At 42.1% G+C, this 18,663-nt stretch overlaps 1 protein-coding gene across 7 annotated transcripts in view; it reads left to right on the top strand.

Moving 5' to 3' along the window:
• fam13b (family with sequence similarity 13 member B) overlaps positions 1-18,663 on the top strand; it is a 207,305-nt gene that overhangs the window by 3,530 nt on the left and 185,112 nt on the right. For all 7 annotated transcript variants that reach the window (XM_070878273.1, XM_070878278.1, XM_070878276.1 and 4 more), the window contains exon 2: positions 10,210-10,374. The gene's annotated coding sequence lies outside the window, so the exon portion shown is untranslated. The remainder of the gene's footprint in view (positions 1-10,209; positions 10,375-18,663) is intronic.

Raw genomic sequence — 18,663 nt, 5'->3', positions numbered from 1 at the left:
ACCAGCTTTTGCACTCCTTGAATGCTGTATCGCATTCTTTTGACCACTTCCAATGGACCTGTTTTTTCAATAGTTCATTCAGTGGATGTAACACTGTAGCCAAATTTGGTAGGAACTTCCCATAATAGTTCAAAAGACCGAAGAATGAACAAAGTTCAATGACATTCCTGGGAGTGGGTGCATTTCTAATTGCATCCAGCTTTCCCATGGTTGGATGTAAATCATCTTTGTCTACTCTGTACCTTTAAGTACTCCACTGAGTTTTTAAATAACTCACACTTACAAGCAGACACTCGTACTCTGTGCTTCTCTAGTCGTTTGAGGACTTCATTCAATATGTTATTATAAATTTGCCTATTTGGTGCTGAAATTAATGTCATCCAACTAACATACTACCCCTTCAAGACCTTGCAAAATCTGGTTCATCACCCCTTGGAATATGGCAGGGGCAGAAGACAATCCAAACGGTAGCCTATTAAATTGGCGTAAAAATAAAAAAGGGAAGGTGGCTCAACCGTGGCTATCAAGGGAAATCAGGGATAGTATTAAAGCCAAGGAAGTGGCATACAAATTGGCCAGAAATAGCAGCAAACCTGGGGACTGGGAGAAATTTAGAACTCAGCAGAGGAGGACAAAGGGTTTGATTAGGGCAGGGAAAATAGAGTACGAGAGGAAGCTTGCAGGGAACATTAAGACGGACTGCAAAAGTTTCTATAGATATGTAAAGAGAAAAAGGTTAGTAAAGACAAACGTAGGTCCCCTGCAGTCAGAATCAGGAGAAGTCATAACTGGGAACAAAGAAAAGTCCAGAACCAGAGGTCACAGTCTAAGGATAAGGGGTAAGCCATTTAGGACTGAGATGAGGAGAAACTTCTTCACCCAGAGAGTGGTGAACCTGTGGAATTCTCTACCACAGAAAGTTGTTGAGGCCAATTCACTAAATATATTCAAAAAGGAGTTGGGTATAGTCCTTACTACTAGGGCGATCAAGGGGTATGGCGAGAAAGCAGGAATGGGGTACTGAGGTTACATGTTCAGCCATGAACTCATTGAATGGCGGTGAAGGGCCGAATGGCCTACTCTATCTATTTTCTATGTTAAGTAGAAAAGTCACCCGGTCCAGATCAGATGCGTCCAACGTTGCTGAGGAAAGCAAGAGTGGAAATTGCGGAGGCTCTGGTCACAATCTTCCAACCCTCCTTCCATATGGGAGTAGTGCCAGAGGATTGGAGGATTGCAAACGGTACACCCCTGTTTTGATTAAAAAAAAATGGGCAATTGCAGGCCAACCAGTTTAATGTTGATAGTGGGGAAACTTTGTCTGGGACAAAATTAATTTACACTTGGAAAATCTGGGCTAATAAATGAAAGCCAGCATGGATTTGTTAAAAGGTAAATCATGTTTGACTCACTTGATTTGAGTTCTTTGAAGTAACGGTAAGGTTGGATGAGGGTTGTGTGGTTGATATGTACAGGTATATGTACTTTCAAAAAACATTTGAGAAACTGCCACATATTAGACTTGTTAGAAAAATGAAAGCCCATGGGATTAAAGGGGCATTGACAGTCATTTTCCAACATTCCATTGACTCTGGATCAGTTCCTATCGAGTGAAGGGTAGACAATGTAACCCCACTTTTTAAAAAAGGAGGGAGAGAGAAAGCAGGGAATTATAGACCGGTCAGCCTGACCTCAGTAGTGGGTAAAATGATGGAATCAGTTATTAAGGATGTCATAGCAGCGCATTTGGAAAATGGTGACATGATAGGTCCAAGTCAGCATGGCTTTGTGAAAGGGAAATCATGCTTGACAAATCTTCTGGAATTTTTTGAGGATGTTTCCAGTAAAGTGGACAAAGGAGAACCAGTTGATGTGGTATATTTGGACTTTCAGAAGGCTTTCGACAAGGTCCCACACAGGAGATTAATGTGCAAAGTTAAAGCACATGGGATTGGGGGTAGTGTGCTGACGTGGATTGAGAACTGGTTGTCAGACAGGAAGCAAAGAGTAGGAGTAAATGGGTACTTTTCAGAATGGCAGGCAGTGACTAGTGGGGTACCGCAAGGTTCTGTGCTGGGGCCCCAGCTGTTTACATTGTACATTAATGATTTAGACGAGGGGATTAAATGTAGTATCTCCAAATTTGCGGATGACACTAAGTTGGGTGGCAGTGTGAGCTGCGAGGAGGATGCTATGAGGCTGCAGAGTGACTTGGATAGGTTAGGTGAGTGGGCAAATGCATGGCAGATGAAGTATAATGTGGATAAATGTGAGGTTATTCACTTTGGTGGTAAAAACAGAGACAGACTATTATCTGAATGGTGACAGATTAGGAAAAGGGAAGGTGCAACGAGACCTGGGTGTCATGGTACATCAGTCATTGAAGGTTGGCATGCAGGTACAGCAGGCGGTTAAGAAAGCAAATGGCATGTTGGCCTTCATAGCGAGGGGATTTGAGTACAGGGGCAGGGCGGTGTTGCTACAGTTGTACAGGGCCTTGGTGAGGCCACACCTGGAGTATTGTGTACAGTTTTGGTCTCCTAACTTGAGGAAGGACATTCTTGCTATTGAGGGAGTGCAGCGAAGATTCACCAGACTGATTCCTGGGATGGTGGGACTGACTTATCAAGAAAGACTGGATCAACTGGGCTTGTATTCACTGGAGTTCAGAAGAGTAAGAGGGGACCTCATAGAAACGTTTAAAATTCTGACGGGTTTGGACAGGTTGGATGCAGGAAGAATGTTCCCAATGTTGGGGAAGTCCAGAACCAGGGGTCACAGCCCAAGGATAAGGGGTAAGCCATTTAGGACCGAGATGAGGAGAAACTTCTTCACCCAGAGAGTGGTGAACCTGTGGAATTCTCTACCACAGAAAGTAGTTGAGGCCAATTCACTAAATATATTCAAAAGGGAGTTAGATGAAGTCTTTACTACTCGGGGGATCAAGGGGTATGGCGTGAAAGCAGGAAGGGGGTACTGAAGTTTCATGTTCAGTCATGAACTCATTGAATGGCGGTGCAGGCTAGAAGGGCTGAATGGCCTGCTCCTGCACCTATTTTCTATGTTTCTATGTTTCTATGACTAAGGGACAGAAAACAGTGAGTAGTGGTGAATGGTTGGTTCTTTTTCAGACTGGAGGGAAGTGTGCAGTCGTGTCCCCCAGTGTTGGGACTACACTTTTTGATCAATACTAATGACCCGGACTTGGATAAAGAAGGCATCATTTCAAAGTTTGCTAATGACACAAAACTTGGAATTGTGGTAAACAGTGAGGAGGATATGAACAGACTTCAAGAGGACATGGACTGATGTATTGGATAAATACTTGAAAAGGAAAGATTTTCTGGGCTATGAGGAAAGAGTAGGGGAGTGGGACTAATTGGTTAACAGAAAACAGTAGTGGGAGTAGTTTATAGGCCCCCTAACTGTAGCTACAGCATTGGGCAGAGTATTAATCAATAAATAATAGGAGCTTGTAACAAAGGTAATACAATAATCATCAAGAACTTCAATCTGCATATAGATTGGACAAATCAAATTGACAAGGATAGTCTGGAGGATGAATTCATGGAATATATTCGAGACATATTCCTAGAACAATATGTCATGGAACCAACCAGGGAACATACTTTTTTTTGATCTTGTATTGTCTAATGAGACAGTGTTAATTAGTAATCTTATAGTAAAGGATCCTTTAGGAAAGAGTGATCATAATATGATAGAATTTCACATTGAGTTCGAAAGTGACATTCTTAAGTGCAACATTGCGTTTAAACTTAAACTTTAAGGCCAATTATATAGTTATGAGGGGTGAACTGGCTAAGGTAGATTGGGAAATTAGATTAAAGAGGTATGACAGTAGATAAGCAGTTAGAAATATTCCAAAATTCTCAATGAATATACATTCCATTGAGAAATAAAAATGCCACGGGCAAAGTGATCCATCCTTGGTTAACTAGAAGTTAAGGATAGTATTAGATTAAAAGAGGCTTATAATGTTGCAAAGAATAGTAGTAAGCCTAAGGATTGGGACAGCTTTAGAAACCACAAAGGATGACAAAAAATTGATAAGGGAGAAAATAGAATGAAAGTAAATTAGCAAGAAATATAAAAATAGATTGTAAGATCTTCAAGTATGTAAAAAGGAAGAGAGTAGCAAAAATAATCAGTGGCCCCTTGGAGGATGAGGCAGGAGAATTTATATTGAGGAAAGAGGAAATGGCAGAAGCTTTAAACAAATATTTTGTATCAGTCTTCACAGTAGAAGACACAAAAAGTATACCAAAAATAGTGGGGAACCAAGGGGTTAATGAGAGCGAGGAAGTTAAAGTTATTAATATCAGTAGAGAAAAATTACTTGAGAAACTAATGGGACTAAAAGCCGACAAATTCTCTGGACCTGATGGTCTACATCCTAGGATTCTAAACGATGTGGCTGCAGAGATAGTGGATGCACTGGTTGTGATCTTCCAAAATTCCCTAAATTCTGGAAAGGTCCCAGCGGATTGGAAGGTAGCAAATGTAACATCGCTATTCAAGAAATGAGGGAGAGACACTACCGGGAGCTGCAGACCAGTTAGCCTGACATCAGTCATTGGGGAAACTGCTGCAATCCATTATTAAGGAAGAGGTAACGGGATATTTAAAAAATCACTATCGGGTATGGTCAACATGGTTTTATGAAAGGGAAATAGTATTTGACAAATTTAGTAGTTTTTTGAGGATATATCTAGCAGGTTAGATAAAGAGGAACCAGTGGATGTAGTATATTTGGATTTCCAAAGGTTGTAAGCAAGATAAGGGCACATGGGGTTGGGGTAAGGTATTCGTGTGGATAAAAGAGATGGGTTAACAGAGTAGGGATAAACAGGTCATTTTTAGATGGGCAGGCTTTATCTAGTTGGGTGTTGCAAGGATCACTGCTTGGACCTCAACTATTTTCAGTCTAAATTAATGACTTTGATGAAGAGACTGAGTGCAATGTATCCAATTTTGCTGACAGTACAAAGCAAGATGTGAGAAGGACACAGAGCTTGAAAAGGGGATTTAGACAGGTTATGTGATTGGGCAATGTTCCTCATCTTTTGTATGGTAGTAGCAAATCAAATAGCAATATCCAGGTCAAAGCTTCCGGTTAACAGCGTGCATATTTTGTGGGCTGCCTGCGAATTTCCTCAGGGCAGTGTTCAAAGATGTGATTAGGAGCTCCACAGTCGCATGATGGGAATGCTTTAATCTTCCATCTTTGGAGAAGGTGGCAGTATCTACTATGACCAGTTCTGAGGCGGTTGATGGTTGTTCACTGTTTGCGAGGAAGTTTTGAACTTCAGGTTGTCCTGGGGTGGGGCCTCTATAAGGAATCCATTCCGTATGTCGCAATTCTTCCAAACATTTCGCCATCAATCATGAAGGCTGAGGGGAGATCGCTGAAGAGCTTCAGTGACGGTCCACAATGGCCTTTTAGATTTGAGACGGGTTGGTGGTAGGTGGTTCATGTGGACTTGGGTCAGCATGTCTTTGCTAGTGTAGCGGTTATATTCTCTAGAGACTGCATATTCGTAGTGTAGGTGTGGTGGTATGATGTTTGCAAGCATGGGCAGCCAAGGTGTTGGTGTCAATATAAGCATACCGGTGATAATTCTCAAAGTAGAATTTAGCTGGGCATCAACAGATTTGACATGCGGACTTGATAGCCATGCTGGAGAGCAGTACTCTGCTATAGAGTACACCAGAGCGACTGCTGCTGTACGGAGCATTTGAGCATCTGCCCCCCTGTGGATTCGGCAAGTTTCTGGATCAAGTTAACCCTATTTAGTTTCTTCCCACAGTTCTGGAGATGTTGCCTATACGATAGGGTGCGATCAAGCGCGACTCCTAAATAGGAGGGAATTTTGGCATGGTTTATTTCTGCACTGCGAAAGAAGACTTTCGACACTTGGTTTGCTTGATGGGTGTGGAGGTGATGTCGTTTGCAAGTTTGGCCGAATTCGCCATTGGCAAGAGTAGGCCTCCATCCTCTCTCAATCACTGGTCAGGGTCTCCTCGGTGATGGACAGATTCATGTTTTGCATGGCCAAGGCAGTGTTATCAGCGTATACGAACTTGTGGGACTCTGCTTCGGGCAGGTCACTGATGTAAGCGTTGAATAATATGGGTGACGGGACAGAACCCTGTGGGAGTCCATTGTTCAATGTCCTATATCTGCTCTTCTGAGTGCCAGAGTACACATGGAAGTGTCAATTGCTTAGCATGGAATTGAGAAGATGGATCATTGTTCTGCATGGTAAAATAGTGGAGAGCTTGAAAAGCAGTCCATGCTGTGTCATATGCCACTGACCGGTCCACGAGTTATGCGGTGATCTTGAATTGGTGCTGGAAGCCTGCTTCGATGTGCGTTGTTAAAGCTGCGACTTGGTCGCAGCAGTTACAGCCGCTCTGGAAGCCTGTTTGCTCCTTAGGAATGGTTGGGTCAGTGATGGGATGAGATGCAATGAGGCAATATGCTGGCAGATGAAGTATAACGTGGGCTAGTCTGTGGAGTAGTAGCCTCTCCAGCACTTTTTATAACAACTGCAAAGTAAGGAGATCGGGCAGTAGCTAGGGGCTTCACAGCATTCTTCCACTGCTTCAGGAGGGCAATTCTTTTAGCCTCTCTCAAAATCGGTGGAATTTCACCAGTTGCCAGTACCCCGGAGAAGGTCAACCATCTCTTCGCTTTGGGTCCCAGTGCTTTTAAGAATTCTGGGTAAGCACCATCTGGACCAGCAGCTTTTTCAGATTTGGTTGAAGACAGGGCTGCATTTATTTCATCCAAGGTGAATGGATCAGACTATCTTAGTGTCACCATCAAGTTTGTTGAAAGCTGCCACTTCATCTAGTGTCAAAAATCTTTGTTCGCTGGAGCCTTTGAAGTTTGTATCCAGTGATGTGCAATGGGGCAATAAGGTGGCATTGGAGTATGATGTGTGGGGATGCGAGGTTATTCACTTTGGTAGGAAGAATAGAAAAACAATATTTTTAAATGATAAACAGTTATATGTTGGTGGTGGTCCAAGAGATTTGGGAGTTCTAGTACAAGACACAGGGTTAGCATGCAGGTACAGCAAGCAGTTAGAAATGCGAATGGCATGTTGGCCTATATTGCTAGAGGGTTAGAATACAAGAATAAGGTTTTGCTACAGTTGTGCAGGGCTCTGGTGAGACCACACATGGAGTACTATGCCAGTTTTGGTTTCCTTTTTTTAAGGAAGGATATACTTGCATTGGTGATGGTGCAATAAAGGTTCACTAGATGGATCCTTGGGATGAGAGGGTTGACCTAATGAGAGACTGAATAGATTGTGCCTATACTCTGGAATTTAGGTAATTTCATTGAAATATGTAGGGTTAAGAACATAAGAAATAGGAGCAAGCCATTTGGCCCCTCGCGCCTGCTCTGCCATTCAACAAGATCATGGCTGATCTGATCATGGACTCGGCTCCACTTCCCTGCCCACTCCCCTTAACCCTTTACTCCCTTATCGCTCAAAAATACGTCTATCTCTGCCATAAATATATTCAATGACCCAGCCTCCACAGTTCTCTGGGGCAGAGAATCCCATAGATTTACAATCCTCGGAGAAGAAATTCCTCCTCATAGTTTTAAATGGGCGGCCCTTATTCTAAGACTATGTCCCTTAGTTTTAGTTTCCCCTGTGAGTGGACATATACACTCTGCATCCACCTTGTCAAACCCCCTCATTATCTTACAAGTTTCAATAAGATCACCTCTCATTCTTCTGAACTCCAATGTGTATAGTCTCAACCTATCTTAAGTCAACCCCCTCATTTCCGGAATCAACCTAGTGAAGCTTCTCTGAACAGCCTCCAATGCAAGTATATCCTTCCTTAAATGTGGAGACCAAAACTGTACGCAGTACTCCAGGTGTGGCCTCACCAATACCCTGTACAGTTGTAGCAGGACTTCTCTGCTTTTATACTCTATCCCCCTTGCAATAAAGGCCAATGTTCCATTTGCCTTCCTGATTACTTGCTGTACCTGCATACTAATTTTTTGTGTTTCATGCACAAGTACCCCCAGGTGCCACTGTACTGCAGCACTTTGCAATTTTTCTCCATTTAAATTATAACTTGCATTTCAATTTTTTCTGCCGAAGTGGATAACCTCACATTTTCTCACATTATACTCCATCTGCCAAATTTTTGCCCACTCAGCCTGTCTATATCCCTTTGTAGAGTGTGTCCTCCTCACCATTTGCTTTTCACCCATCTTTGTATCATCAGCAAACTTGGCTACATTACACTTGGTTCCTTCATCCAAGTGATTACTATAGATTGTACATAGTTGAGGACCCAGCACCGATCCCTGCGGCACCCCACTAGTCACTGTTTGCCAACCGGAAAATGGCCCATTTATCCCGACTCTGTTTTCTGTTAGTGAGCCAATCCTCTCTCCATGCTAATGTATTGCCCCCCCAACCCCGTGAGCTTTTATCTTGTGCAGTAACCTCTTGTGTGGCACCGTATCCAAATACACCACATCCACTGGTTCCCCCTTATCCACCCAGCTCGTTACATCCTCAAAGAACTCCAGCAAATTTGTCAAACGTGATTTCCCTTTCATAAAACCATGCTGACTGCTTGATTGAATTATCCTTTTCCAAATGTCCCGCTACTGCTTCCTTAATAATGGACTCCAGCATTTTTCCAACAACAGATGTTGGGCTAACTGGTCGATAGTTTCTTGCTTTTTGTCTGCCTCCTTTATTTAAAAAAAAAAAAAATTGGTGTTACATTTGCGGTTTTCCAATCTGCTGGGATCGCCCTAGAATACAGGGGGATTCTGAGGGGGATTGATAGGGTCGATGCTGAGATTGTTTCCCCCTGGCTGGAGAGTCTAGACCTAGGGGCATAGTCTCAGGATAAGGGGCTGGCCATTTAGGACAGAGATGAGGAGACATTTCCTCTGAGGGTCGTGAATCTTTTAAATTCTCTGCCCCAAAGTGCTATAGATGCTCGGTCGTTGTTTGAGTATATTCAAGGCTGAGATAGATAGATTTTTGAATTCCAGGGCAATCAATGAATATGGGGATAGGGCAAGAAAGTGGAGTTGTGGTCGAAATCAGCCATAATATTGAATGGCAGAACAGGCTCGAGGAGCTGTATGGCCTACACTTGCTCCTGATTCTTCTGTTGTGCTAGATAAGCTAACCACATGTTCTGGATTGGAACTTCTAATATTCTGCAGCACGACTTCTATTACAATATTATAGACATACTTGCCCCCTTTACCACAAATTTACAAATCATGAAGCATTTATTTATTGGCCAAAATTACTGAATTTGAAATGTGCTGTAAATTTTTGGGACTTCCACAGAGAGGTTTAAAGAATAATTTTCTTGTGTAACTCTTTTTATACTGAAGGTGGAAGTTGTATCCTTAGCCTTTGATAATAGCAACAGTTGGACTAAAATGTTATTGGTGAGCTAAAGCCATATCTGAACCTTGTGCCGAAGATTCTTTACCAGATGAGTCTAGCTCACTGGTTGTAAGATGTATCCAAAATCAGCACTTTAATGAGCATAATCAGTGAATCATCATAATTGGTGTGTGAAGTTTTCTTTGTGTCAACTTGAACTGTGTATGTATTGGGGCGGGGAGAGAAGAACAGCAGTCTAGTTTATAAATTCTGTCCTTCCAAACTTTTGCTCTGGCATTAATGTAGTGATATGTATAAGCCTTTCACTTGTAGTTGTCAATTTGAGGTGAAGAATTAAGAGCATAACACAAGAAGGATATTGATGCAACATTAAAATGTATTTGCATATTAAGATTCTTTATCACATATTAATACCATTAGGCTAAATAAATCAATTCAAAACCTTCAAATACTCTTGGGTGTGCTTTGAGGGAGGCATTGGAAACCAAGCACTTTCTCAGTGAGGGGGAAATTGAATGGGGCATTGCCTCAAATGAGTTTGCTTATTTAATGGCTAATTTTAGAGTGCCATTGGTAAAGGTCTTGAAGCTTAGTGGCTGGCCTGTCCTTTCAACTTGGCATGGCATGGGGAAATGAGAGAAAAGGGTAAAATGCCTTTTTTTAAAAAAAAAAGGACCTTTGATTTCATGCTTTTTTTTTATTGCCAATATCTTTTGATGCATGTTATTTTGCACTGTATATTAAAAACATTATTTGTTTTTTCCTCTAGGTTAATTGCCAAGAAAGATTGGACAAATTCTGTGTTTCTTCAATGAGGAACTACAGGTTGATCTTCTGCCACAATCTCAAGCAACCATAGCTGGCTAAAAAATGCTTATTCACTAAGGGTGATTGGTGTATAAGTTATTTTTTAAGTGGGTGTCTGTGCTCAGAGGTAGGTTTTTGGAGTTAAAGCAATGTTATCTTGCACTCTGATCAGTTGACTCTGCATGTGTAAGGGTCTACAGATACGAGCCATGACAGTTTTTTCTAATCCTTAAGTTACCAGTTGATCTAAATTATTAAACATCTCTCTTCTTTCACAAATCTTCTGGTTTCCTTTGTAAAATATTAAGAATATTTCACTTTAGATAAAAAAGTAATAATTACACACTCGCTGAATGTTCCCTATCTATGCAATAGCAAAACCACACATATATTACAGGATATATGGCACAGAAACAGGCCATTCGGCCCAACCAGTCCATGCTGGTGTTTATGCTCCATTCGAGCCTCCTCCCATCTTTCCTCAACTAAATTTATCAGCATAACTTTCTATTCCCTTCTCCTTCATATGCTTGTCTAGCCTCCCCTTAAGTGCATCTATACTACAGTATTTGCTTCAACCACTCCCTGTGGCAGCAAGTTCCACATTCTCACCACTCTTAGGAATTCAGAAGAAACTTTTTTACCCAAATAGGATTTCTTGGTAACTATCTTGTATTGATGGCTTCTGGTTATGCTCTTCCCCACAAATGGAAACATTCTCTCAATCCAATCTATCAAAACGTTTCATAATTTTAAAGACCTCTAAATTAGATATTTATATATTATATATTGAATTCAATACATGGTGCAGATGTTTCATTGAAATCTTCAAAGTACATGTACTACCTATTACTCCTATAAATGGTGTACTTCAAGGCCTTTTCAACGATAAAGCTGCTCTGCAGTGTGATACACAATAGTTGCTATTACAGTGAGATTATTTTGCCCTGAAATTGTGCAATCTGACCACCAGGTTCTCATAAATCTCATAATGGGATGAAGGAGCAAAGCTAGATAGCTGCCTGCCCAGGGCCATGTTTTGTCCTCGTCTCTGCGCTAATTGTAGTATGAGGCTTATTGGTGGCTTCTTTCCCCATAACACCCATTTCACCCACTATCTTTAACCCTAAAAGGAAGAATAAAAAGAGAGAAGCGGATGAGGACAGAGAAAAGCAAAAAGATCTCCAGGGGAAAGTAGTAGAATAGAAAGTGACAAAAGTAGAAAAGAGACAGAAATAACAACACTTAAGACATTGGAGACAGGTAAAAGAGGACATTGGCTCACCATGTACATTGCCAAAGGAGATTGATTGATAAAAGCTAGTTTGTACACACTTCCCCTCAACGTTCTCTATACATTAAAACATGTTATGTTGTATTTACATCCTTGTGCCAGTGGAGACGTTGCAGAATTAACACTGACGGGAGGGCATGGTGTTCCAGGCCATAATGTTTTTTAACAAAAAACATACGTTCTTTAAATATGAAATTTCCCCCTCCTTGGGTGCTGGCAGACCTCTTCCCAGTGATGCAAAATCTATGGACCCACCCTCACTAGTGCTACAGAAGCTTAGGAGCTCCCAAACATTACTAAACACAGGGTACCTACCTCCAATCTGTACACCTTGTCTACAATCTTGTAGGCTTTCCGAGGTTTTTTAAAAAAAAAAGCAAGTATTTGGGTAAAGGCATTTGTAACAATATCCATTAAATTATAGTTCAAATAGAAAAATAAACAGGATTTGGGAATTCTATTCCTGAAACATTAGGACAATTCCAGAATATTCTATAATAAAACTGCACTTCGACTTGGTCACTAAATCGATGGCCCTGACAATATGCTGTGTGTTGTGACGCTCTATTGTTGCAAAACCAAATCTGATTCGGTGACCAATGCCAGAGGAGATTAGTAGTTTGTTTCTCTCTCCCTTGTATTCTCTGATAAACAGATCTCTCGTGAGGAAAGTGGTTGGAAAAAATACCAATGAGAAATTGCTAATGACATTTACATTTTTTTTTAATTCCGCAATAGCCAGTCAGGAGAATCTATCTTGGCAGGCCAGTATTGAATGCTTGCAATGTGCCATTGCACCCATTTGAGTAAAATCAATTCAGTTGTATCCTTTTAAGGTGGCCAAGTGGTAAGGGCAATGTAAACCATGGTGCTGAGCAGTCTTGGAATTTGTATCCTGTACTCACCAATAGGGAAGTGTTGGATGCTCGCATTGCGACGTTGCATCCAATTGAGTAAAATCAGGGTCTGGAAGCGTCCTACATTGCTGTGATGGTTTACTTTCATCCATTGAGCATTTTGGTCAGAATGACTAGCAGTCTATATATTTCCAGCAAGAACAAAATAAATATTTGTGGTATGTCACAGGACAGAGTGTGGAGAGCTCTAGTTCAAACAATCGCAAGACAGAGTGGAGAGCACCAGTGCAAACTAAGGGCAGAGTGCTTTACTAAAAACTTTAGTTAACTAATCTGATAACTAGATGCATGGCAGGGCAGCTCAGTCCCGTGGAGTGCATATCCTGTGCCATGTGGGAAGTCCTGGATGCTTCACGTAGCCTGGATGACTACATGTGCAGGAAGTGTCGTCAGCTACAGCAACTCGAGCTCTGGGTTTCTGAGCTTGAGCAGCAGCTGGAGTCACTGCGATGCATCTGTGAGGCTGAGAACTTTGTGGATAGCACGTTTCTAGAGGTGGCTACCCCGCAGCTTAAGCGTGTGTAGACAGAGGGGGAATGGGTGACCGCCAGATAGAAGAGGAGGACCAGGCAGGTAGCGCAGGAGTCCCCGGAGTGCATCTCACACTCCAACCAGTATTCTGTTCTGAGTACTGGCGGGGGAGATGGTTCCTCTGGGGAGTGCATGCAGCCAGAGCCAAGTCCACGTCTACACAGGTGGCTCAGCTGCACAGAAATGGGGAGGAAGAAGTGTTGAACAACAATAGTGGTAGGGGATTCAATAGTTAGGAGAGCAGACAGATATTTCTGCGGTCGCAGACGTGACTCCAGGATGGTAAGTTGCCTCCCTGGTGCCAAAGTACAGGATGTCACCGAGTGGCTGCAGGGCATTCTGGGGGGATAGGGTGAACAACCAGAGGTCGTGGTCCATATCGGTACCATATACAGGTAGAAAGAGGGATGAAGTCCTACAGGAAGCTTTTAGAGAGCTAAGGAAGAGATTAAAAAGCAGAACCTCAAAAGTAGTAATCTCCGGACTACTCCCGATGCCACGTGCTAGTGAGTACAGAAAAGGAAGGATATGACAGGTGAATGCGTGGCTGGAGAGATGGTGCAGGAGGGAGGGCTTTAGATTCGTGAGGCATTGGGACCATTTCTGGGGGAGGAGGGACCTGTACAAGCCAGACTGGTTCAATATCCTTGCTAGTGCTGTTGGGGAGGGTTTAAACTAACTTGGCAGGAGGATGGGACCCTGAGAATAGATTCAGAAGGGAGAGAAGCAAAGCAGAAAAGTAAAAATTGAATTTGGAAGACAGGAAACTCTGGCTGGAAAATAGACAACTAGGGAGTTTGGCAGTGCTAAATGGTTTATACTTCAATGCAAGGAGTATAGGGAAAAAGGCAGATGAGCTGAGAGCACAGATAGACACTTGGTATGATATTATAGCTATTGCTGAAAGAAGGGCAGGTATGGCAGCTCAACATTCCTGGTTACAGGGTTTTCAGACTGGATAGAGGGGGGTAAAAAAGGAGGATATCGCAGTGTTGATTAAAGAAACAATTACAGCTGTGAGAAGGATAATCAAATGAGGCCATATGGGTTGAATTGAAGAACAAAAAAGGGGCAATCACACTGCTGGAAGTGCACTATAGATGCCCAAACAGTCAGAGGGAGATAGAGAAAATGTGTAGGCAAACTTCTGAAGTGCAAAAACTATAGGGCAGTAATAGGGGATTCCAACTACCCTAATATTAACTGGGAAAAAAATTAGTGTGAAGGGTATTGAGGGTGCAGAATTCATAAAATGCATTCAGGAGAACTTTTTTAGCCAGTACATAGCAAGCCGAACAAGGGAGGGGGTGGTTTTGGGGAATTAAGCTGGGCAGGTGGAAGGGGTATCGGTGGGAGAGCATTTTGGTGTTACTGATCATAATTCAGTTAGATTTAGGAAAAGGACAAAGATAGACCAGGAATAAAATTTCTCAATTGGGGGGAAAAGCCAATTTTGCTGAGTTGGAGATGGGATTTAGCCAAAGCGGACTGGAAACAGCTACTTGAAGGTAAATCTGTGTCTGAGCAGTGGGAGGCATTCAAGGAGGAGATTGAGGATTCAGATCAAGTATGTTCCCTTAAAGAAAAAGGGTGGGACTAGCAAATCTAGAGCCCCCTGGATGTCGAGGGAAATACAGGGTAGGGTAAAGAAAAAAAGGGAGGCTTATGACCAATACCAAGGGCTCAATACAGCAGAAACTCAAAGTATAGAAAGTACAGGGGTGACATTAAAAAGGAAATTAGGAAAGCAAAGAGAGAATATGAAAATATTTTGGCAAGGAAAACCCAAAGATGTTTTATAAATACATTAGGAGCAGGAAGATAACTAAAGAAAGAGTAGGGCCTGTTGGAGACCATAAAAATAATGTGTGTGTGGAGGCGGAAGATGTGGGTATAGTTCTTGATGAATACTTTGCGTCTGTTTTCACAGAAGAGAGGAGCAAGGCAGACATTGCAATCCGGGAGGAGGAGTGTGAAATATTAGATGAAATAAACATAGTGAGCGAGAAAGTATTAAGTGGCTTAGCAGCGTTGAAAGTGGATAAATCCCCAGACCTAGATGAAATGTATCCCAGGATGTTAAGAGAAGCAAAAGATGAAATAGCAGAGGTTCTGACCATCATTTTCCAATCCCCGCTGGCTACAGGTGTGGTATTGGAGGACTGCTAACGTTGTACCTTTGTTTAAAAAGGGATAAGCCAAGTAATTACAGACCAGTTAGCCTCACCTCAGTGGTGGGAAAATTATTGGAAAAAAATTCTGAGGGACAGGATAAATCTTTTAGAAAAACACTGATTAATCGAGGACAATCAGCATGGATTTGTTAAGGGAAGGTCGTGTCTGACTAACTTGATTGAATTTTTTGAGGAGGTGACGAGGACGGTCGATGAGGTTAGTGCATTTGATGCAGTTTATATGGATTTTAGCAAGGCTTTTGATAAGGTCCCACATGGCAGACTGATCACGAACGTAAAAGCCCATGGGATCCAGGGCAAAGTGGCAAGTTGGATCCAAAATTGGCTCTGAGGCCGGAAGCAAAGGGTTGATGGGTGTTTTTGTGACTGAAAGGTTGTTTCCAGTGGAGTTCCACAGGGATCGGTACTGTTGTGGTATACATCAATGATCTAGACTTAAATGTAGGGGGTATAGTTAAGAAGTTTGCAGATGATTCTAAAATCAGCTGTGTAGTTGATAAAGTAGAAAGCTGTAGACTGCAGGAAGATATCAGTGTACTGGTTAGATGGGCAGAACAGTGGCAAATGGAATTCAATCCAGAGAAGTGTGAGATAATGCATTTGGGGAAGGCTAACAAGGTAAGGACATACAAATTAAATGGTATGACACAGAAGTGTAGAGGAATAAAGGAGTGCACGTCCACAGATCCCTGAAGGTAGCAGGACAGGTAGATAAAGTAGTTAAGGCATATGGAATACTTGCCTTTTATTGGCCAAGGCATAGAATATAAGAGCAGGGAGGTTATGCTTGAACTGTATAAAACACTAGTTAGGCCACAGCTAGAGTACTGCGGCAGTTCTGGTCACCGCATTACAGGAAAGATGTCATTGCACTAGAGAGGGTACAGAGGAGATTTACGAGGATGTTGTCTGGACTGGAGAATTTTAGCTATAAAGAAAGAATGGAGAGGATAGGTTTGTTTTCTTTGGAACAGAGGAGGCTGAGGGGAGACCTTATTGAGTGTAAATTTATGAGTGGCCTCGAAAGGTCCTTCCTATTCACTCTATTTCCCTTAACAGAGGGGTTGACAAGTAATTGGTAAGAGGCTTAGCGGGGATTTAAGGGGAAATTCCTTCATCCAGAGGGTGGTGGGGTTCTGGAACTCGCTGCCTGAAAGGGTGATAGATGCAGAAAACCTCACCACATTTAAAAAGTACTTGGATGTGCGCTTGAAATGCCGTAATCTACAGGGCTATGGACGTGGTGCTGGAAAGTGGGATTAGGCTGAATAGCTCTTTGTCGGCCGGCGTGGACACGATGGGCCAAAATAGCCTCCTTCCGTGCTGTTAATTTCTATGACTTTAAGAAAAGATGAACCAGCCAAATCATTGTTTGAGAAAAAAGTTTGTGCTGCTTTTTTAATCCTAAACCTGCAGAATATGGGCTTAAATGAGGCTTGCAACATATTTCATAGTAACATGATTAAACGTTGTCTTTGTGTTTGAATAGCTTTGCTACTGCCTTCAAGACCTCAGCCCCTCTTAAAAGTATAGGTTAAAGTTGATATTGTGACCCAGAGCGATGGTGCATAATTTCTGTGATTGGCAGGTTGTCTTTAGACTTGATGGATGCATCTTCTCATGGTGCAAAAGGTTGTTTCATTTTCTTCAAGTTTTTCCAAGTAACTTGTAGGCAAGCTGCAGAATAATGTTTTTGGCTAATGTTCCCTGTGTTATCAAGTGTTTTAATTTTTAAGTTCAACGAGACAGCATACGTCAGACAGCTATACACACACAAACGGACACTTGCACACATGGCTTGTAAATCCACACACACGCACACACGCACACACACACGCACGCACACACGCACGCACACGCGCGCACACACACGCGCACACGCACACGCACACGCACACGCACACGCACACGCACACATACCCTCATAAGGACTGTCAGAAACAGCTTTTTCCTAAATAACCAAACCAATTGAATTTTCAATGCATCTCTTGTTTACGTATCGGTGATGGGTAATCAAAGCCTTTGTTATATTGTGGAAAATATAATCATTCTAACTAATCACAGCTGTGCTAGCAATGTATCGATGTCAAGTGTATAATTTTTTTTGCAAAAAAATATCCTACTACTTCCATTCTCCATTACCTACTTTTGCTCAAGGTACAGTCTCTGTCCCCCATTGTTGAATTCCCAACTAATTGCTTGCCAACCTGAATTCTCACCACCCTATGACCCTCACGAAGTAATATTACCTCACTCAATCGAAAGTACCCAGTAACTCACCAAATTCTTTTTTCCCCATAACTACTCCCAACTCTCTGAACTATTCCCATCTCCTAAACTGTTTCCACATCCGCTCCTGAACACATACAAACCCAGCAACCCTTGCCTAACCTGCATATCCTAATTTCAAGTGAATAATGTCACAGAAGATCAATGAGAAATAGAAAAATGGCACTTCTAGTGTGCACGTTCTGCCTGAAAAGTGTTACACTCAACTTTGTTTATGCTTTTCTTTGAAGTGTGATACAAAGTAACTCCCAAGAGCACACAATACTAGAGCCAACCAACAGCATTGTGCCACATAAATGTCAGACATTGACTATCTCTAACAAGACCAGGCACAACTGCTTCTCCATAATTTTCAATGGCACTACCATCACTGAGTCCCCTACAAAAGGTTCTGGGGGTAACAATTGACAAGAAGCTTAACCAGGCCAGCCATATCAACATTGTGGTTATAAATACAGGTTAGAGACAGGGTACTCTGAGTGGTTTACTTTCTAACCCCTGAAATAATAAACAACAACCTTTAACATAGTAAAATGTCCCAACATGCTTCACAGGAGTGTTCTAAAACCAAATTTGACACCGAGCCACATGAGAAATTAGGGCAGATGACCAAATGTTTGATCAAAGAGGTATGCTTTAAGGACCATCTTAAAGGAGGAAAGAGAGGTTTAAGGAGGGAATTCCAGAGCTTGGGGCAACAAAAGGCACAGTCACCAATGCTTGAGCAATTGAAATCAGGGATGCTCAAATGTAGGTGTTCAGAGGGACCTACGTGTCCTTGTACATGAATCACAAAGTTAACCTGCAGGCAAACAATTAGGAAAGCAAATGTTATGTGAGCTTTTGTTACAAAGGGATTAGAGTATAGGAGCAAAGTCTTATTACAATTATACAGGGCATTGATGAGGCCACACCTGGAGTACTGTGTACAGTTCTGGTCTCAAGACATACTTGCCTTCGAGGGACTGCAACAAAGATTCACTAGACTGGTTCCTGGGATGAGAGGATTGCCATGTGAGGAGAGATTGAGTAGACTAACCTATAATTCCCTGAAGTTTAGAAGAATGAGAGGTGGTCTAATTGAAACCTATAAAATTCTTAAGGGGCTTGACAGGGTTATCGCTGACAAAATTGTTTCCTCTAGCTGAGGAATCTAGAACATGGAGGTCACAGTCTCAGAATAAGGGGTT

Source organism: Pristiophorus japonicus, chromosome 4 (genome assembly GCF_044704955.1).
Source record: "Pristiophorus japonicus isolate sPriJap1 chromosome 4, sPriJap1.hap1, whole genome shotgun sequence".
Lineage (NCBI taxonomy): Eukaryota > Metazoa > Chordata > Chondrichthyes > Pristiophoridae > Pristiophorus > Pristiophorus japonicus.
This window is presented reverse-complemented; position numbering and strand designations above follow the sequence as displayed.